Raw genomic sequence first — 22,118 nt, 5'->3', positions numbered from 1 at the left:
TTATTTCCAGGGTTCTTTTCCTATGAGTGATTTTGTGTTTGTTTTACGGAAGTACTAGGGACTGAGCCCAGCGTACTCTACCACTGAGCCTCATTGCCCCTCCTTCTTATTTTTTATTTTAATACAGGATCCCACTAAGTTGCTTAGGACCTGGCTAAATTGCTGAGGCTGGCTTTGAACTTGTGATCCTCCTGCCTCAGCCTCCTGAGTCATGGGGATTACTGACATATGCCACCATGCCCAGCTCTTTTTTTTTTTTTTTTTTGGTACCAGAGACTGAACTCAGGGGCACTTGACCACTGCGCCACATCCCCAGCCCTATTTTGTATTTTATTTAGAGACAGGGTCTCAATGAATTCCTTAGCGCCTTGTCATTGCTGAGGCTGGCTTTGAACCCAGGATTCTCCTGGCTCAGCCTCCCAGCTCAGCTCTTTTTATTTTGAGGCCTGAACTCGCTGTGTTGCTGAAGCTGCCCTCCATTTGTGATCCTCCTCCTCAGCCTCTGCAGTTGCTGGTTTACAGGCCTGATCCACTATGTCCAGTGTAGCCTTCAGGCTTCTTGATAAGAAACTTGTTTTTCAGCTTGGTGAACCCTCTGCTGAGCATCTGCACCTCCACTCCTCCTCCTACCCGCACGTGTTCTTTGTTGAGATGAAATGAGGTTGGGCATAGATCCTCCATGCTAGGACCTCACAAACCTGCCTCGCTTTATAAGAATGAATCTGGGAAGGGCTGGGTTTGTGGCTTGGGGTTGTGGCTCGGTGGCAGAGCGCTTACCTGGCACGTGTGAGGCTCTGGGTTAGATCCTCAGCACCACATGTAAATAAATGAAAAAAATAGAAGTATAAAAGTATTATGTTCATCCACATCTAAAAATAAAAATTAAAAAAAGAATAAATCGGGCTGGGGATGTGGCTCAAGCGGTAGCGCGCTCGCCTGGCATGCGTGCAGCCCGGGTTCGATCCTCAGCACCACATACAAACAAAGATGTTGTGTCCGCCGAAAACTACAATGAATAAATAAATATTAAAAAAAATTCTCTCTCTCTCTCTCTAAAAAAAAAAGGAACTCTCTGTACCCTCCTTTCCTTCTCTACAAAATGGGGATAACAACTCAAATGAAAAAAAAAAAAAAGAATGAATCTGGGAAAATTGTTCTGATTGTTGGTCAGGGTTTGTTTGTTTTGTGTGTGTGTACCAGGGATTGAATCCAGGGGCACTTAACCACTGAGCCACATCCCCAGCATATATATATATAATTTTATTTATTTATTTATTTTTGAGACAGGGTATTGCTAAGTTGCTGAGTCTGGCTTTTAACTCATGATCCTCTTGCCTCAGCCTCCCAAGTTGCTGGGATTACAGGCAAGTGGCATTGGGCCCGGCTGTTGGTCAGTTTTAACATAGAGCAGAGATGGAACTGAAGGGTGAGGTGGCCAGGCTGGGTACCCATCTTCCGGAGCCATCTTCCACGAGCCAGCCAAGCCTTTGCTGCCTGATCCCACAGTCCTTGTTGGAGCTCCTGGGGCCCTGAGGAGGTAAAGATAAACCCTGGACACAGATAACAACAGTCTGTTTTCTATTCAAGTGCTCACTTCCTTTTGGATAGTGAGAGCCATTATGGACTCCTTAAACTCCTCCAGTCCCTTTGGGGTATTGGAATTTTGTCAGGAACATCATCTATTGGAGAAGGAGCACTGACCAGGAGCTGCAGGGGATTTCCTGCTGGGGATTCCAGCAGGATCCTCTGATGCAGGCACTTCATCGTCCTATTGATTCACTTGTTCCTGTCCTAGGCTTTAGTCTTTGGTTACAGTTCATTCTTTTTCTTTTTTGGTGCCAGGGATTGAACCCAGGGGCCCTTGTAACCACAGAGCCACATCCCAGCACTTCGAGCCTCACTAAATTGTTGAGGCTGGCTTTTTTTTTTTTTTTTTTTTTTTGAGAGAGAGGAGAGAGAGAATTTCAATATTTATTTTTCGGTTTTTCGGTGGACACAACATCTTTGTTTGTATTTGGTGCTGAGGATCGAACCCACACGCATGCCAGGCAAGCGGGCTACTGCTTGAGCCATATCCCCAGCCCGAGGCTAGCTTTCAACCTGCAGTCCTCCTGCTTCAGCCTCCCAAATTGCTGGGATTACAGGTGTGTGCCACCACACCCAGTCCTTTTCTTTTTGAGTTTTCTGGTTTTTGTTAAGATGATCTAGCCCCAGGGATGCACGCCTGTAATCCCAGCAATTTGAGAAGCCCTGAAGGGAGGATTGCAAGTTTGAGGTCAACCTCAACAAATTAGCTGAGGCTCTGTCTCATATAAAGTCCTGGGGGTGTATCTCAGTAGCAAAGCACCCTTGGGTTCAATCCCCAGAACCAAACCAAACCAAAGATGGTAAGGTTTTTTCCTGGGAAGCTGAGGCTGGAGGATCCAGAGGTCAAGCCCAGCTTGGGAAAAATAGCAAGACCTTGTCTTAAGAGAAAAATAAATAAATAAGTGATCAGACCAAGAGAAGATGAAACAGAAATGCCTGTCTTATTTCCCAGGAGGAAGGACTGTCCCTGCTGAAGTAGGGAGGCCCTGGAGGAGTGTAGTGGGGAGGGAGTGCTCATTATTCAGTTCTGACCTTGTGGTTTCTTCTTATGGTGATATTTTTTTTTAAATATTTATTTTTTTAGGTGTAGATGGACACAATACAATGCCTTTATTTTTATGTGGTGCTGAGAATTGAACCTGGGTCCTGCTTGTGCTAGGTGAGCTCTACCCTGAGCCAAATCCCAGCCCCTATAGTGATAATGTTTTTTAAAAAAAAAAAACAAACAAAAACCTGGGCCTGGTGGCACATACCTGTACTCCCAGGGGCTCCAGAGGCTGAGACAGGAGGATCAATAGTTCAAAGCAGCCTCAGCAATTTATGGAAACCCTATCTCAAAATAATAAAGAGCTGGGGATGTGGCTCAGTGGTCAGGTGACCCTGGGTTCAATCCCCCGTACAAAAAAAAAAAAAAATCAAGTGTATAGTTCAATAAGGTTTTTGGGAGTATTTTTTGTTTGTTTGTTTAAATTTTTTTTTTGAGAGAGAATGTTTAATATTTATTTTTTAGTTTTTGGCGGACACAACATCTTTGTTTGTATGTGGTGCTGAGGGTCCAACCCGGGCCGCACGCATGCCAGGCGAGCACGCTACCGCTTGAGTCACATCCCCAGCCCTGTTTGTTTAAATTTTAACATGGGATTTTGTTTTCGATACTGGGGATTTAACTCAAGGGGACTCTACCATGAGCTACACCCCCAGTCCTTTTTTTTTTGCTATATTCTTATGCTGTGACAGGGACTCACTAAATTGCTGAGGTTGGCCTCAAACTTTTGAGCTTCCTCTCTCAGCCTCATGAGTTGCTGGGATTGCAAACTTGTGCCACTGCAGCTGGCTTGAACCTACTCTCCTGGGGGGGGAAAAACATGTTTAAATAGCCACTCTGGAGACTGAAGCAGAAAGATAACAAGTGTGAGGCCAACCTGCACAATTTAGAGAGACCCTGTCTCAAAATAGCAAGATATTTTTAGAGGGGGGTACCAGGGATTGAACTCGGGGGCACTCGACCACTGAGCTACATCCCCAGCCCTATTTTGTATTTTTTACTTAGAGATAGACAGGGTCTCACTGAGTTGCTCAACACCTGGCCCTTGCTGAAGCTGGCTTTGAACTGGCAATCTTCCTGCCTAGGCCTCCTGAGCCACAGGAATTACAGGCATGCGCCACTGTGCCCGGCCTCAAAATAGCAATATTTTTAAAAATTCTAGAGGTGTAGTCATTGGTAGCATCCCCGTGGATTCAATCCCTGGCACCTCCAAATAAATAAATAAACAAACAAATAAATAAATAGCTGGGTGTGGTGGTACACATGAATAATCTCAGCAGTTTGCAAGGCTGAGATCAAAGAATTCCAAGTTTGAGGCCAGCCTCAGCAATTTAGTGAGACCATTCATCAAAATAAAAAACAAAGCCAGGCCGGGTGGCACAAGCCTGTAATCCCAGTAACTCAGGAGGCTGAGGCAGGAGGATCATGAATTCAAAGCCAGCCTCAGCAACTTAGGCCCTAAACAACTCAGGGAGACCCTGTCTCTAAATAAAATACAAAATAGTGCTGAGGATGTGGCTCAGTGGTCAAGTATCCCTGAGTTCAATCCCCTGTACCATAAATAAATAAATAAATAATAAAAAGGCCTGGGGATGTAGCTCAGTTGCAAAACACCCTGGTGTTCAATCCCCAGTATAAGAAAAAGTATAAAACAAAAAAAGTTCACATAGAAATAAACTAGGGCTGGGTGTGGTGGCGCACGCCTCCTGGAGGTTAAGACGGGAGAATCGGGAGTTCAGAGCCAGCCTCAGCAAAAGCAAGGCACTAGGCAACTCAGGGAGACCCTGTCTCTAAATAAAATACAAAATAGGGCTGGGGGTGTGGCTCAGTGGTCGAGGGTCCCTGAGTTGAATCCTTGGTACCTACCCCCAACAAAAAATAAAAAAAGAGAGAGGGAGAGAAAGAAAGAAACTAGGGCCTGGTGCAGTGACTTGTGCCTGGGAGGCTGAGGCAGGAGGATCTTGAGTTCAAAGCCAGCTTAGCAACTTAGTGAGACCCTATCTCTAAATAAAATATTAAAAAGAGCTGGGAATGTGGCATAATGGTTAAGTGCCCCTGAGTTCAATCCCAGTACAAAAAAAAAAAAAAGAAAGAAAGAAAAGAAACAAACTAGAATGGCCAGTGTTGTAGCTCAGTGGTAGACTGCTTTCCTAGCATGCGTGAGGCCCTGAGCTCAATCCCCAGTACTGCTAAATAAATAAATAAATGGAAGGTGACCAGCTAAATGAGAACTTGTCAAGAGTCTCCCTCCAGCAGATGCCTTTGGGTGAGTTTTAGGCATTGAAGTCAACCTGATGTTAGGGATGTCCTCTACAGCACCCTGGCTCTCCTCCTAAGTCACCCTTGACGTGGGTTGGTGAAGAGTTTCATCTGTCCTCCTGAATTGGACAGTACTTCTGTTTTCCCATCTCGCCACATGAAACAGGGCTGGTTTGAGATTTGATGGTGTTCTTCAGTCCAAGGGGAGGAGGTGGAGATTCTTCCCTGTGTACCTAGAAAAGCTCAATTCAAATACAAGTTCTTGGAACTGCTGTATAGAGCAGCCCCAAGTTCAAATACTCTTTCTACTTCCCTGTCCCTTTGGAGACCTTACACCTGTGAGGTCTTTTCTACAGGCTTCTGGTTTGGAATCATGGTCCCTGAAATTGTGTGCAAAGGATGGTGCCAGGGCCGGTGGGGTGCAATGAATGAGGTGACCTAGCCCCTCATCCTCTGGGAACTTGACATCAAGTTTAAGAAACTGAGCCACATGCAGGAAATCTAATATCCACGCAGACAGGCTGTGGCTGAGGGAGGGAAGGCCGCTGGGGTCCCAGCACTCAGGAGAAGAGGTAGCCAGTCCCGGAGCCTGAGGCTGGCGGAGTCAGGGGCGCTCTGCCCTGGCTGACAGGTGCTAGGCAGGGTGGGTGGAGCTACTGGGCGCCCTTGGCCTCCCCCTGGCCTGTGTGCAGAGGGAGATGAAGAAGCTGCCTCTGGCCTCTCTGAAGAGGCCGTTTACCTACTGTTGACTAAATAAAGGCTTAGAGAGGCTTATGGAATCAGGCTGCTTTCACATCAAAGGGCCCTTACAAAACAGCCTGGTGATGAGTTAAGTACAAATGAATCAGAAACAGATGGACTCAATTTCCTAGAAAATACCCCTGGGCTTCAGCAAGAAGAGGGAAAGTGCTCGGTCCAAAGCATTGTGGGTTTCTGCTGATCCTAAAATACGCTCCACAAGGACGTTGTTGCCTGGAATGAACAGGGAGCTGGGAGCCTGTTTGCCTCCAGGTCATTAGACCGTCCAGGCTGGAATTCTGCCAGGCCAGCGAGTCCGTGTTGGCTGATTCCCTGCAGCACTCCAGAGCCCTCCTCGGTGGCCCTGATGGGGACCCCGCTGCCTGGGTGCCGCCCTGCACCCGCAAGCCTTCCTCCTTCCCGCCTCGGTTCCCTGATTACAAAATGTAGGTATTAATTGAGATGATCTCCAAGACCTTTCCAGCACTGCTGTTCTGTGAGTAATGACAATGATCATTGCCAACATTTCCTGAAGGATTCCGTCTGCCAGGCAGGCGGTAAGTGCAGCACTGCATTCATGAATTTTCCTGGTGTGCGTGGCCCTAAGTTAGAACCATACTGATCTCCATTGTACAGATGAAGAAACTGAGGCTCAGAGGGATTAAACAGATTGTCCAAAGGCCCTCAGCTGGAACATGGGCACAGTCTGGATTTTGACCAAGTGACCAACAGCTCCTGGAGGAACCCTCTGGTCCTTGGGTTGGTAGGACCCTCTCAGTCCTGCCTAGGGTCTTCAACTTTTTTGAAATCTTCTAAATCTGATTGGAGTCACGTGAAAACATAACTTGGTCCTGCTTACCTCTGCTCCTGAGAGCCTGTACCTGCCAGGCGAGGGGTTAGCTGCCAGGCAGGCAGTGTCCTGCTCTCAGGGAGGACAGCGGCTGCGGTGCAGTGACGGATGGCTCTGAAGAAAGGCAGGAGCACCCTGTGCCCTCTGGCCCTGTCCTCCTCCTGGCCAGAATACCCAGCACAGCCCACTGGTCTGTGTTCACCAGTGGGGCTGGGGATACAGTTGGGTGGTTCTGATTCCAAGTACTCACCTCCCCCAGATGATTCAGGTCCTTTGAGTTGGGTCAGTTAGAATAATCTACAAAGCAAGCATTTGGGCCAGTGGTTTCTGTTTTGTTTTGTTTTGGTACCAGGGATTGAACTCAGGGTCACTCAACCGATGAGCCACATCCCCAGCCCTATTTTGTATTTTATTTAGAGACAGGGTCTCACTGAGTTGCTGAGCGCCTCGCTTTTTGCTGAGGCTGACTCTGAACTTGAGATTCTCCTGTCTCAACCTCCGTAGCCACTGGGATCACAGGTGTGCACCACCATGTTCGGCAGGCCAGTGGTTCTTTTTTTTTTTTTAATTATTTTTTTAAGAGAGCACGAGAGAGATAGAGCAGTAGAGAGAGAGAGAGAGAACTTTTAATATTTATTTTTTTAGTTTTTGGCGACACAACATCTTTGTTTGTATGTGGTGCTGAGGATCGAACCCAGGCCGCACGCATGCCAGGCGAGCGCTCTACCGCTTGAGCCACATCCCCAGCACCGGGCCAGTGGTTCTTAACGCTGGCTACACCATAGAATTTACCAGGAGAATGTTTGAAAAATGTCTATGTCAGGTCCCCAGCCAGGGCCCTCTGATGTCCTGCCATCGTAATTTGCAGGCTCCATACCCCTGAGGGTTCCCATGTATGACCAGGGTTTCAAATCATCAACCTAAAGCAGAGGTTGTCTGGTCTTTGGTGTGCATCAGAATCTCCCTGGGGGCTCACCTTGCCTCAGCTCAGACCCATGAATAGGAATGGGTTAGAAGAGGGAGTGACCAGGACCTCTGCTGTGTGTGTGTGTGTGTGTGTGTGTGTGTGTGTGGTGCTGAGTGTTGAACATGCATAGCATTGTATGTACTAGACAAGCTCTACCACGGAGCTACATCAGCAGCCCAGCCCAGCCTCTGCATGATTAACAGACCACATGGCTTAAATGTACAAATCAAGCCAGGTGTGGTAGGTGGCACACACCTGTAATCCTAGTGGCTCAGGAGGCTGAGGCAAGAGGGTCAGGAGTTCAAAGCCAGCCTCAGCAACAGTAAGGTGCTAAGCAACTCAGTGAGACCCTGTCTCGAAATAAAATACAAAATAGGGCTGGGGTTGTGTCTCAGTGAACAAGTGTCCCTGAATTCAATCGCTGGTACCCCCCTAAAAAAATTACAAATCAATGTTGAAAACCCTTGATTCTATTATTTGGATATATTTGCCTTGATTTCGGACGGAGGACTAAGTTCTGGTAGATGCTTGGAAATGCTGATTAGATCTTGATGAGAAGGGCAAAACTTTTTTCTCAGAAAGCAGCAAGTGTCTAAGGACCTCTATGGCTCCCGAGGGCCTTAATCTGTGGAGTGTGCTCCCATCCACCACCAACAGGCCCTGCGATCAGGAAGCCTACCTGGTGGAACAGAACAGAACTGCACCTGGGCTCCTAGCTCCCACCGCCACCCTCGCCCTTCTGTGTTCTTCTGAGCCTCTCTCAGCATCAAATAGAAACAAAAAATAAGATCATTTAAGTGATTGATTAGGTGGTATGGCCAGAGGTACGCGCTCGAGGTGTTCTGATGGTTTACAGCAGTAAGTTAGTCAACTATTCATTTAATAAATATTTATGAAGGTTCTACTTTGTGTGCAGCCGCACCATAGAATTCACCTGGAGAGTGTTTGTGCAGGGCCTTGGGGACACCCTGGTGAGCAAAAGGAACTCCCTGGGCTTCCTCCACCTGGGAAGGCTGACAGGAGGTGGCAAAATACACAATGTACTTGTAATAGGAATTAGGACTGGAACTACCTTCATGACAGATGGGAAATAACATGTGTGTGAGCAGGGGTGGTTTACCATGGTCAGGAGGTCTCTGAGAAGCTGACTGACCCGTCTTGCAGCATGATAAGGAACCTGATGTGTAACAAGTGGAGGACAGAAGACTGGCACGCACAAAGGCCCTGAGGCTAGAGCATACTTTCTGTATTTGAGAAACAGTAGCTGTTTGTCAAATACAGAAAGTATGGAGAAGGAAGGCAGGGGAAGTGGAATGAAGTGGAAGTTAGAGGGCCAGGCAGGCAGGGTTCTGCTTCCGAATTAAATTCCTCAGCAGGAGACCAACCTGTGCTGCATTGCTGCAGATCTGCTGCAGATCCCAGGTAAGGGAGAGTCTCAGAATTCCAGTGATGTTATCTGCATTTCCAACTCTCAGGAGACCCATGGTAAGTTTCTTCCCCTCTGTGACCCTATTTCCTTTGCAGAGTGACTCAGTCACCTAGTTTTTGTTGTGGTTGTTGTTTTAGTGCTGGGGATTGAACCCAGAGGAGCTTTACCACCGAGTTACATCTCCAGCCCTTTTCAATTTTTATTTTAAGACCCGGTCTTGTTGAAACGCTAAGCCTGGCCTCTAAATCGCAATCCTCCTGCTGCAGCCTCGGGGTGGCCGAGATTACAGGCCTGTGCTACCACACCTGACTAGCCTGTGGCCCAGTGATCCATGCCTACAGGGCTTCCTGGGACCCAGTTATCTATGTCTGCCCGGCTTCCTGGAACCTCTAGCTACTCACACATAAAGATAAGGAGGTACCCACCACTCTGCGGTGGTGGCAGGGAAGCACCTTAGAGGGCCAGTGGCTGCCATTTGTTCATAACCGAGTGTCGTCCTTGCCCTTCTTCTCTGGGCTCTCCTCCCCAGGGCAGGCGACCAGCACACATGATTTACTGGGGCCCAGCTGGCCTTATTTCACGTGGTCCCATCCCTCTTCCCCCCAGGAGAGGAGAAGAGGGCTGCGGTGTGGACGCTGGGGGGGGAGGGAGGCGGACTGTGGACACTGGGGCGGGGGGCGGACGGGGACTGGAGGCGGCGGGGCTGCGGGGCTGGGGACGGTGGTTGGGGGGACGGTGTGGGGACGCTGGGTGTCGTTTGTTATGAATGGCTTCCTGACAGGCAGAGGCCACGCAGCCGCAGCCCCCGGCGGGCAGGAGAGCGGCTTTTCCGGAGCCGAGGCTAATCTGCCGCGGGCAGCCGGCTGCGAGGAGGAAGGCCCGGGCTCCGGGGCGCCGCTGCGCGTCCCTGGCGGTTTCTGTCCCTGGGAGCTTTTCTTAGCTGTCGGGGCGGGCTGTGGGGGGGAGGACCCGGCCTCGCTCTCCTCCGCCCTCCACCTCGAGGCCGCGGTCAGCACTGTCGGCCCCACGGCCCGCCGCCGCCGGCCGCAGCCGGGTCTGTGCGCGGGGTCGGGCTGTCCCCGGGACCCCTCCCCCGGCGCCACCCCCGCCCTGGAGGCCCGGGGGGAGGGGTGGCCGCGAGGTGGCTGTAGCAAAGCCGGGAGCCGCGGCGGGAGGGACCGGGCCTCCCGCGTGCTGCACCTGCCCCGCGTCCCTCCCCGGCATCCTCCAGCGGGCGCGGGCCGTCGACCCCTGAAGTCCCAGAAGCCTGGGCCTGGGCCTGGGGCCGGCCATCTCAAGGCGCAGGCAGAAGACCCGCGGCTTTGACTTGCCACCAGAGAGGGACAGCAGCAGGAGGGGATACGTGCCATCAGTCCCCCCAGGGACCCCTGCAGAGCGCGCCATTCTGCAGACACCTGGGTTCATTGAAGTCCTGCTGCAACATTAAGAAGCAGTTGTCACCAGGTGCAGTGGCCCACACCTGTAATCCCAGCATCTGGGGAGGCTGAGGCAGGATTGCAAGTTCAAAGCCAGCCTCAGCAATTTAGCAATGGGGGGAGGAGCAAATTAAAATTAAAATTAAAAAAAAAAAAAAAGCTTTTGGATGTGGCTAGTGGTTAATCACCCCTGGGTTTAAACCCTGGGAGAAAAAAAAAATTAAGGGAGCAGGAGCAGGGCTAGGGTTGAGGCTCAGCAGTGGAGCACTTGCCTGGCATGTGCAAGGCCCTGGGTTGGATCCTCAGCACCACATAAAAGTAAATAAATAAAATAAAGATATTATGTCCAACTACAACTTAAAAAAAAAAACTAGAAAGTTAAAAAAAAAGGGGGGGGGGATTCATTTGCTCTAACCACACAGCAACTAAATAGGAAACTGTAGTTTTTTGTCTTTTTTTTTTTTTTTTTTTTTTTTTTTACTGGGGAGTCGGACCCAGGGCTTTGCCATTGAGCTGTATCCCAATCCTGGAAACTAGTTTTATTTAAAAAAAAAAAATCTTTTTTTTTTTTTTTTGTACTGGGGATTGAACTCAGGAGCACTCAATCACTGAGCCACACCCCCAGCCCTATTTTGCATTTTATTTAGAGACAGGGTCTCCCTGAGTTGCCTTGCTCCTGACAGTTGCTGAAGCTGGCTTTGAACTTGGGATCCTCCTGCCCCAGCCTCCCCAGCCACTGGGCTTACAGGGGCACCACCAGGCCCAGCATGAGTTCTAAACACCAAGTCTGCCCAATCCCAAAGCCATGTCAGGGTCAAGAGAATGAGGCAGGAGGATTTGCAAGCTCAAGTCCAAGCTCACCAATTTATAGACCCCTCTCTCAAAATAAAAAATATGAAGTTCTTGGGATGTAGCTCAGTGGTGAAGCGTCCCTGGGTTCAATCCCCAGTACTAAAAAAAAAAAAAAATTAAGGACATGGGATGTGAGTCAGTGGTAAAGAGCATGCATGAAGCCTTGGGTTTGATCCCTAGCACCACAGGAAGGTGAATTGGGCAGAAGATGCCCTCTTATTGGGCACCAGAAGTGAAGTGGGGGGCTGGCGAGTCCATGCGATCTTGGACAGAGTGTCCTCTCCCTGCTCCTCCATTGCCTCACATACGCCATGACAAGCTAAGCTGGTGCTTTAGCGATCTCGGCTCTTGCCAATGTTCTTTCCTTCTGAATGACCTCACCAAGGTCCAGAGCTTTGTTGGGGGCTGGCCACCGCTGGTCTGGAGACTCTGGCCACCAAAGCACCTTCCTGCAGCTCATCCTTCTCTTGCCCTCTGAGGCACACCCAGCTCCTATAGGCACTGTTGGAAAAGCTGAGCCCTAACCTCAGCCTGCCTGGAAGGGTCCTGGTGTCCTTGGGCAAGTCACTAGCCTGCCTAGGCCTCAGAGGACAAATGTCCAAATACTGTGACTCCTGTCCTGCTTCCATTCTGGGGGGACGATGGATGCTCCAGGGCTCTGGGACACACTTATAGAAGGAGGAGCCTCAGGTTTCCTCTCTCTCTGTGTTGATTGGGTGGTCGGCTCTGGTGGTGCACACTTGAAAGCAATTTGCCTGTGGCTGCCCCAGAGCGGGAGCTGAGAGGAGGATTGGGCTCTGGAGGCTGAGAAAATCTAGTTGCAGAGCAGCATCTGGTCCAGGCCTCCTCCTACCAGTTTTGTTTGCAGGCCAAGTTGAGCCTGCTCCTTTGTCCTGGTCTTTGTGCCAAGTCTCCAGGAAGAGCCCCCACCCCAGTAGCTGAGAGAGGTAGAAATAGCAAAGGGAACTGATGCTAGAAATGGGCAGAAGCCAATGCACATAGCCCTTTGGACAGGTTGGCAATTTAAACACAGGGGGTGGGGCGGGGGAGGGGCAGAAGCTGCTCTCACTGCTTCCTAGGAGGACCAACTCATCATGCCAGCTGCCTCCTCCCATCCCTACCTACTGCCTAGGAGCCTGAGGGCAAGTTCCTCATCCCTCTGAGTCTCAGTTTCTCCATCTCTGAAATGGGAGCAGTGCCTGCTCTGGGGCTGTTGGAAAAGCAAACGCAGCAAAGCGTGTGTGGTTGGCACTTCCGGTCAGTTGGCTGCAGCCATGGCTGCTGGGGGTGGCTGGCTCCCTGGATGGCATCATGCCTCACCCTGCCCACCTTTTGCATGATGCCAGACACTGTCCCCCAGATGGATATGGCCATCTCTGGCCCCCCACAGTGCCCCAGGGACTGAGGGACTTCCATGCAAGCTGCAGATGATGTCCTGCACAGATAATTATCTGTCTCCCTAGTGAGCTGTGAACTCCTGGAGTCCTGCAAGCACCTCCAGCTGACACCCATTATTTGGGGAAGGATGTTTTGACAGTCTTAGGAGAGGGAGGAGGGGAGGGGGCTGCTCACCCTCTGCCTCAAGTTCCTCCTTGCAGAGTGGGGGTGCTATGGTCACTCAGAAACCCCCTAATGCCAGCCGAGGTGGGATGTTACCCAAACAGCCTAGGGAGGACGAGGCTGAGACCCTGCTCTTCCTCTTCTACTCGCACCTGCCACATCCTGAACTGCTGGTTTCTGTTCCTCTGTGAAAGCTGATAAACCAACCACGGAGGCCCAGGGCCACTCCCAGCGCACCTCCCCCCGGGCTTTCTAAAAAGTCCCCCACCTAGGAGGTGCTCCATGCGTGGTTGTTGGCTATGTGCTGTGGGGTGGGGTGTTTTACCTCCCAGGTTCAGACAAGGGGACAAGGCCTGCAGGAGAGCCGGCCAGTCCTATCCTCTGAGTGCCAAGGACCAAGGACATCTTTTTTTTTTTTTTGGTATTGGGGATTGAATTTGGGGGCACCACTGAGCCTCATCCCCGGCCCTTTTTTACATTTTATTTAGAGACAGGGTTTTGGGCTGGGGATATAGCTCACTTGGTAGAGTGCTTGCTCTGAATGCACAAGGCCCTGGGTTCAAATCCCCAGCACCACAAAAAAAAGTGCTTAGGGCCTTGCTAAATTGCTGAGGCTGGCCTTGAATTTATGATCCTCTTGCCTCAGCCTCCAGAACTCTTGGGATTACAGGCGTGGTCCATCTCATCCTGCTCTGCCAAGGACATCTTGACAGGCCACTCTGTAAACTTGCACCCCTGAGGTCTGAGCTAGCACTGCAGCCACAGATCTACAAATTAGAGGTAAAACACTTGGGAGGAGCCAGGAGCTGGGCTCAGGGATCTTTAGGGGCTCACAATGCTCCCAGCACTGCCAAGACCCTGCTTTTTTTTTTTTTGTACCATGGATTGAACTCAGGGGCACTGGACCACTGAGCCACACCCCAGCCCTATTTTGTATTTTATTTAGAGACAGGATCTCACTGAGTTGCTTAGCACCTTGCAGTTGCTGAGGCTGGCTTTGAACTCAGGATCCTCCTGCCTCAGCCTCCGGAGCCGCTGGGATTACAGACGTGGGCCACCGCACCCAGCATTTTATGGCGACTATTAGCAGGTAGCAGTGAGGGCCAGAAGTCCTGTGGGTACCCATGAGATGCCCTGCTGCAGGCCTGAGTCTGCCTGTCCACTGAGCATTGGGGGAGCCTGTGGCCTTGGGCAGCCTCGGAACTCCCGCCAAGAACTGGCCTACAGGCTGGAGATGCCCAGAGCCCATCCAACAAACGTTTGTTAAGCCCCTGCTGCTCACTGGGCCTCAGAGTTGGATAAGCTGTAGCCCCTGCCCTGGGAACCCCCAGGGTGGACACTTGACCCCACTCACAGTGAGTAAGGACATTGAACAAAGGGCCTTGAGCTGGTGGAGGCAGGAGGAGGCGGTTAGAAAGCCGCATCGAACTGGGCCTGGGCCTCCGTGTCCCCCCTTTCAGGCAGTCTGGCCCATCCAGCCTCTGCTGCCCCCCTCTGGCTGGCCCCTCTGTGACTTCACTCCCTCTCCTGGTCTCAGGAGGCAGGGCCCAGCTCCAGGATGCTCTTCCTCTCATGCCCCCTCATGCTTTATGGCACTTGACCTTGTGTGCAACAAGGCATTCACCAGTGGTTTCCCCTTTTATCGTCTTCCTCTCTCTAGCCCAGAGCTTGGCACTGAGTAAATATTTGTTGAAGGAATGAATGAGCAGGTGCGCTGGGTCCCTGGAGTGGACACCATTCGTTCCTTAGTCAGTGGGCCAGAGTCAGGGAATTCCACATGGAAACTGGCTTCCCCTGGACTTTGGAAGAGTGGCAGGGAACCCTTGTGCCCCTAATCCAGATCAAACCTTTCCAGTTGGGCATGGTGGCGCACACCTGTAATCCTAGCAACTCAGGAGCCTGAGGCAGGAGGATCAGCAATTTAATGAGGCCCTAAGCAACTTAGTGAGACCCTGTTTCAAGGTAAAAAGTAAAAAGGGCTGGGGATATAGCTCAGTGGTGGAGCGCCTCTGGGTCCTTCCCCAGTAGCAACACACACACACACAATATATATATATATATATATATATATATATATATATATATATATATATATATATATATATATATTGTATATTTGTACTGGGGATCAAACAATTTATCCTTACTAAATTGTTGAGGCTGGCCTTGAACTTGTGATCCTCCTTCCTCAGCCTCTAGGGTTGCTGGGATTACAGGCTCTTGCCTCTATTCCTAGCCTAGGAAGGAATCTTTCCGTTCCTTCTTGACAGGTGAGAAATTCTTGCCTGGATGCCTTCAGGTAGAGACAAAGTGGATGGGGGGACAGGTGGTAGGACCTTGGCCCACATGGGGGTGCCCAGGACCTGAGGTAGGCAGGGGACACAGAGGCAGAACCCAGGCAGAAGAAACGGTGGCAGGTTTACAGAAGACAGGATGGAGGACGGGTTAGCACTGGGACAAGAGGGCGGAGAGCTGGGGAGGAGGCCAGGGACCATCCAGAGGGCTTAGAATACAGGCCAGCCTCGGGCCAGGCTTTATTTCACTCAATTCCCTTTAAACCCTCTGGTCTCTCCTGGGGTGAGGCTTTGGTGCGACCGTGCCCAGCCTGATCCGCATCTGATCATAGGAATATGAGATTTATAGCACCGGTTTCTCATAAGGCCTGGGAAGGACATGGGTAAGTCCAGCTCCAAATTCCAATGAACTGAAGGAGGAACTCTGAGAGCCTGGGCAGCCACCAACCCAGCAGGGCCACCTGAGGACGTGGGTGCCTTATGTTTTATTTTTTGGAAAGGGAGTTGTTTGGGAGGAGGGACAGAGAGGACTCAAAACATGAAGTTTTGAGTCTCTAATAAAAGCTTCCAGGGTGGGATGAAGGAAGTGGCTGGAAAGTTCTTTGAGAAGAACTGGGGATTGTCTTGTTTTTGTCATTTAAATCCAGGCCTCCTGGGCTCACAGCCTGACCCCGGCCCCTGGCCCCAGAGCGCCTCCTGGTGGTTGATTCTAAAACACTGTTTTCTAGCTTGCTTTTTTCCTACCATATTTATTTTCTGATTCGGGGATTGAACCCAGGGATGCTTTACCACTGAGCTAGATCCCCAACCCTTTTTATTTTTATTTTTTTTAAATTTTGGGGTAAGATTTTGCAAACCTGCCAAGGCTAGCCTTGGGTTTAGGATGTTCCTGCCTCAGCTTCCCGAATAGCTGGGATTAATTACAGGCAGGCACCACCTTGGGGAAAGCCTTCCTCCCTTATTAAAACAGTATATTGTGCTTTTCCCCTGCTGTCTGAGTGCCAGACTAATAAATCCAAGTACAACATACTCTCTGTCGGATAGTTCCTAGAAGCAGCAGGGTTGGGGAACTTTACAGATTACACGGAGTTTGCTTCCCAAACCATTGCACCAATTTACACGCCTTTACATTTTCATATATTTATTTATTGGTACTGGGGATTGAATCCAGGGGCGCTTTACCTCTTAGCTACATCCCCATCTCTCTCTCTCTTTTTTTTTATTAATATTTATTTAGGGCTGGAATTGTGGCTCAGTGGTAGAGCGCTTGCCTAGCATGTAAAAGCCCAGGGTTTGATCCTCAGCACCACATGGAAATGAATGGGTGAAGTGAAGGTATTGTGCCCAACTATAACTAAAAAATAAATATTTATTAGTTGTAGTTGGACACAATACCTTTATTTTATTTATTTACTTTTATGTGGTGCTGAGGATCGAACCCAGGGCCCTGCATGTGTTAGGCAAGTGCTCTACCACTGAGCCATAATCCCAGCCCCAGCCCCATCTCTTTTTATTTTTTAAATTTGAGACAGGGGCTCCCCAAGTTGTTGAGGCTGGCCTCAAAGTTGCAATCCTCTGGTCAGCCTCCCAAATTTCTGCGATTGCAGGTGTGTGCCACCACCTCGGGCTACACTCCCCCCTTATTTATTTATTTATTTTTATTTTTGGCTATTTGGAATTGAACTCTCAGGCACTGGGCCACTGAGCCACATTCCCAGCCCTATTTTGCATTTTATTTAGAGACAGGGTCTCACTGAGTTGCTTAGAGCCTCACTGTTGCTGAGGCTGGAGAGCCTGATCCTCCTGCCTCAGCCTCCTGAGCTGCTGGGATTATAGGGGTATGCCACTGTGCCCGGCTATACTCCCTTTTTGATTCATTTAAACATTAAACACTAAGATGGGACCTGGTGGGTCATTTCCGCACATGTCCTGTCCATAAAATGAAAGGGCTCAATTAACAGCTATATCAAATACGGTTTAAAGGAACCAATCTGGTTCCTTTAAAGGAACCTCCTGGGTCCTGCTCTCCTAGGCCTTGGACGTGGTCAGACCTAGTCACAGCCCAACCTGAGAGGCTGTTGGAGGCAGTGCCTGCAGGGCTGGCTTACCCGCCTGGTCACACAGCCAGTGGGTATCTGCTGTCCTTTCTTTCCAAGCCCCTCTGGTCCCCAAACCCCTTGCTGCCCCCATGCTGCCCCCTCCTTTCCAGCCCCTTTAACTGGGGCTTCTCTCTTCACTCCGCCAGCACAGAGCTCCAAGTCCTCAAGTGGTTCTCTTATTCAGGTAGGGGTCCCCACAGTGAGCCAAGGCCCATGTGTCCTGTGCACTTGAAGAATCTCACAAACAAACATGTCATTCATTGTGCCAGGCACAGTGGCCCACACCTGTAATCCCAGAGACTCAGGAGGCTGAGGCAGGAGGATGGCAAGTTTGAGGCCAGCCTCAGCAACTTGGTGATGTCTGTCTCAAAAAATAAAAAGGGCTGGGTTTATTGGCTCAGTGGTCATGTGCCCTGAATTCAATACCCAGTACCAAAATGTGGTTCAGGCACAGAGGATGAGAACCCCGTTGAGAAGCCTGCAGGTGGGAGGGCTCAGTGGCCAGGGCCTCAGGCTGTGATGCCCCTGTCTTCATCCTGAAGCCTGGATGGGACCCTGAGTGGTTCAGGCAGGGGCAGGAGTGAGAGGCCACTGGAGATCTGCCTCACCTTTGAAGCCCGAGACTCCCTCTCTTTGGGGGCCTGTTGGAGCCCCACCTGGGCCTCTAGGGCCACTACAGTGCTCCTGGGGCTGGGGCTCCCCCATCTGGGCAGCCAGGCTGGGTGGCTCTGATTTCCCTGCTTGGCTGTGGGTCTGCGACATCCAGGCACAGGCAGGAGGAGAGGAGGGGGCAGCTGAACCCGCCCAGCAGGGGCTGCGGGGCCTCCTGACTGGGCTTATCTGAGGTTCTGGGGGCCCAGCTGGGCCTCTTCCTGCCCTTTGTCTCAGACCTGAGTCTCACCTGGCGGGAATCTCTCCTGGGGTCCCCCAACCCCCCACTTCCTCTCCCCACTGCCCCTGGGATTACAGGGATGTGCCACCTGGAAGTGCCTTCCACCTGGGTGTCCACTGGAGGGAGGTCTTCTGCTGCCCCCCCTTCAGGCCACTTCTTACTGGTCCCCAGCCCTCTCCTTCTCAGGTCACCAGGGACTCCTCCAGCGCGGCCTCCCCACCAACTCCTGCCTGGTGCCGTCCTGCCCAGGTGTGGGGTACAGAGGGGTGGGAAGCGCCCCACGTGGGCAGTGGCAGCCCCGCAGGAAGGTGGCAGAGTTGGGAAGGCAGCAGAGGCTCTTTCTGGATCTGTGAGCTGTGCGGTGGACTTGGGCTTCGGGCAGAGGAGGGACTGCAGCTTCTCTCCCTGGACTTCAAAGTGCTAAGCCTGGTGGGCCCTGGGGAAGAAGGGGGGATGAGGGGGAATGAGGCGGGTTGGGGTGAGGCTCCTTGTAGAGCGTAGCCCTGGCGCCTCCTCCAGCACCCCCAAAATGAGTAAATGAATAAATAGGAAAAGAGAATAAAAACAACAAATAAAGGAAGAGGCTGGGTGAGGTGGTGCACGCCTGTCATCCCAGGGAGGCTGAGGCAGGAGGATTGCGAATTCAAAGCCAGCCTCAGCAAAACTGAGGTCCTAAGCAACTCAGTGAGACCCTGTCTCTAAATAAAATACAGAATAGGGCTGGGGATGCGGCTCAGTGGTTAAGCGCTCCTGGGTTCAATCCCTGATACCGAAAAAAAGAGAGAGAAAGAAACAGACACGCTGTGATTCATTGGAAAGATAAAGTATTCTTTTTTTTTTTTTTTTTTGGTGCCAGGGAATGAACAGCGTGCTTAACTACTAGCCACATCCCAGCAGTTTGTATTTATTTATTAATTTTTTTTATTTTGGTACCAGGGATTGAACCCAGGGGCACTTAACCTCCAAGTCACACCCCAGTCCCTTTTATATTTTATTAGAGACAGGGTCTCACTGAGCTGCTTTAAGGCCTTGCTAAATTGCTGAGCCTGGGTTTGAACTTGTCATCTTCTTGCCTTAGCCTCCCGAGTCACTGGGATGACAGGTGTGCCCCGCTGTGCCTGGCTTATGTTTTATTTTGAAACAGAGTCTCACTGAGTTGCAGGGCCTCCCTAAATTGCCGAGGCTGTCCTCCAATTTGTGATCAGCCTCCCAGGTTGCAGGGCTCACAGGCCTGCGTCACTGTACCTGGCTAGTATTCTTTATTTTGAGATGGACCTTCCTTTGTGTGTGTGTGTTATAAGGTTCTTGCTAGAAGACAGCTTGTTGTATGTCTTATAATTTTTAAGTTAAAAATTCAATTTTAAGTACTGGGGTTGGAACCCAGGGATGCTTTACCACTGACCTACACATCCCCAGTCCTTTTTTTTTTTTTTAATTTTATTTTGAGACAGGGTCTCACTAAGTTGCTTAGGGCCTCCCTAAATTGCCGAGGCTGGCCTCGAACTTGCAATCCTCCTGCCTCTGCCTCCCGAGTCTCTGGGATTTACAGGTGTGTGCACCACGCCCGGCTCCCTTAGCCCATTTTCCAATCAGGTTGCTGTCTTTGGCTCTGGAGGTTCTGATACTCCTGGGGTGGTGACTCTTTCTCAGATGCACAGTTTGCCAAGTCTCCCGCTGCATGCCAGGTTGACTCTCCACTCCAGTGCTGGTTTCCTTTGCTGTATAAAAGCTTTTTATTTTCGTAGTCACTTATCTATTTTTGCTTTTGTCGCCTGTGCTTCTGGTGTCATAGCCAAGAAATCAGCGCCAAGATCAGTGTGATGAGGCTCCCCCTGTGTTTTCTTCTGTGAATGTTTTGGCTTTGTTTTGTTTTGCAGGCAGTACTGTGGGAACCCGGAGCCTCCCACGGGCTCTCTCCTGGAGCTGCAGCCCAGCCCCTTTCTGCACAGTTCATAGTTTCAGGTCTGTTGTTTTGTTTGTTTTGGGTACTAGGGATTGAACCCAGGGGTGCTTTACCCTGAGCTATGTCCTCAGCTGTTTATTTTTACTATTATTATTTATTTTGAGGCAGGGTCTCGCTGAGTTACCTAGGGCCTCTCTAGGTGGCTGAGGCTGGCCTCAAACTTGTGATCCTTCTGCCCCAGCCTCCTGAGTCTCTGGGATTGCAGACGTGAGCCACTGTGCTTGGCTAGTTTCAGGTCTGATACTTTGAGGGGATCTTTGTGAATGGTTTGTAAAATAAGTTTCATTCTTCTGTGTGTGGACTTCCACTTTAACATTTGTTCTTTAAGGGCCTTCTTTGGCAGAATAACAATTTTTTTAGTCCAGTTGCAGGTCTTGCAGAGTTTCTTTGGTGATATTAATGGTCTGTGAAATCCTGTGAACCAGACGCTCATAACTTTATTATAACGACAGATTATAATTTAGACACCAGGATGTGTAGTCTAGGATAAATACAGCTCTGATAAAGGGTGTGGTTTTTAAGTAAAAATGTCCAAGACCCTGTGTGGTGGTGTCCACCTGTAATCCTCAGGAGGCTGAGGCAGGAGAATTGCAAGTCTGAAGCCAGCCTGGGAAATTTAGGAATAAAAAAGGGGACTAGGGATGTAGCTCACTGGTAAAGTGTCCTGGGTTCAATAGTAAAGAAAGAAAAAGTTCCAGGAAATCTGGGCTATGAAGCCCTTGTCCTTAGAGGCCCCATCTCAGTCTAACTGGCAGGGGGTCCTTCTTCCAAATCAGACTGTAAACACTTTGAATTGAGGGGCTGCGCCCAGAGGAAGTGCTCAGTGAACATCTGTTCAATTTAGCCAAGAACACTCCGGTCCAGAGAGGTGAAGCTGGCATCTCAGAGCTGACCAGGAATGGGTGGGTCCAGCTGAGGCTCCCAGCTCTCAGCCAACACTGTGTGGAGTGCTTTGCCATCTGCATTGGTATATTTTCTCTCTCTCTCTCTCTCTCTCTCTCTCTCTCTGTCTCATACTGGGGATTGAACTCAGGGACACTTTGCCACTGAGCCACATCCCTAACCCTCCCAAATCTTTTTGTTTTTTATTTAGAGACAGGGTCTTGCTAAGGTGCTTAGAGCGTTAAATTGTTGAGGCTGGCCTTCAACTTGTGATCCTCCTGCCCCAGCCTCCCTAGTCGCTGGGGTTATAGGCCTGTGTCACTGTGACTGGCAGCACTGGCTCTCTTATATGCACCTATCCTTCCTCACCCTGTAACGAAGAGGTGGAGGGGGAGCATTTTCTTCTGAGCTGGCGAGCCTTCATGTTGCAGAGGTGAGACTCCTATCATTCTCTTCTACCCCAAGCTGTCCACAAGGCATCTGGTGCACAATGAGATTGTGGTAAATGTCCAAAGGAAGAGATGACCAGCAAATTCAGTTGAGAAGCATCTCTATGTAAGAGTTGGAAGTTAGAAAATTGAAATTCTGCTTCCTGATGTGCCTAAGATTGCTGTGTGACAGGTCCCTTCCTGTCCCTGGACCTTGATATTCTGAATCTGTTGTAAACAGTAACAATAGTAATAGATATCACGAGCTGGGTGCCCAACGCCTAGGGTCCCAGCTACTCCAAAGCTGAGGCATGAGGATCACAAGTTCAAGGCCAACCTGGGCAACTTTGCAAGACCCTGTCTCAAAAATGAAAAATTAAAAAAAAAGGGGGGGCTGGGAGGGGCGCTGAGGCTGTGGCTCAGTGGCGGAGCACTTGCTTAGCGTGTGTGAGGCACTGGGTTCGGTTCTCAGCACCCATAAAAATAAACAAAGACATTCTGTCCATCTACAACTACAAAAAGGGGTGGGGGCTGGGACTGGGGCTCAGTCTTAAGCACCCCTGGATTCAATCTCCAGTAACGCACTCCACAAAAGTGGCCGATGTTCTCAATACCGAGCGCTTGGCCAGATGTCTGTGGCGGGGTCCTCTGAGGTTTGTCAGATGGTAACCCTGCAGCTCTCCCTGGAGTCGGCAGGTGTGGGGACCGTGTCCCTGGGTAGAAGACAGCCCAGGCCAAGGACAGGAGGCCAGCTTGTCTCTGTGCGCCTGTGCCTTCTCAGCATTCCTGGGGCTGCTCCACCAGCTGTCATCAAAAGCTCCAGGCCACCTTCAGCCC

This window comes from Marmota flaviventris, chromosome 2, assembly GCF_047511675.1.
Source record: "Marmota flaviventris isolate mMarFla1 chromosome 2, mMarFla1.hap1, whole genome shotgun sequence".
In the NCBI taxonomy this organism is placed as follows: Eukaryota; Metazoa; Chordata; class Mammalia; order Rodentia; family Sciuridae; genus Marmota; species Marmota flaviventris.
This window is presented reverse-complemented; position numbering follows the sequence as displayed.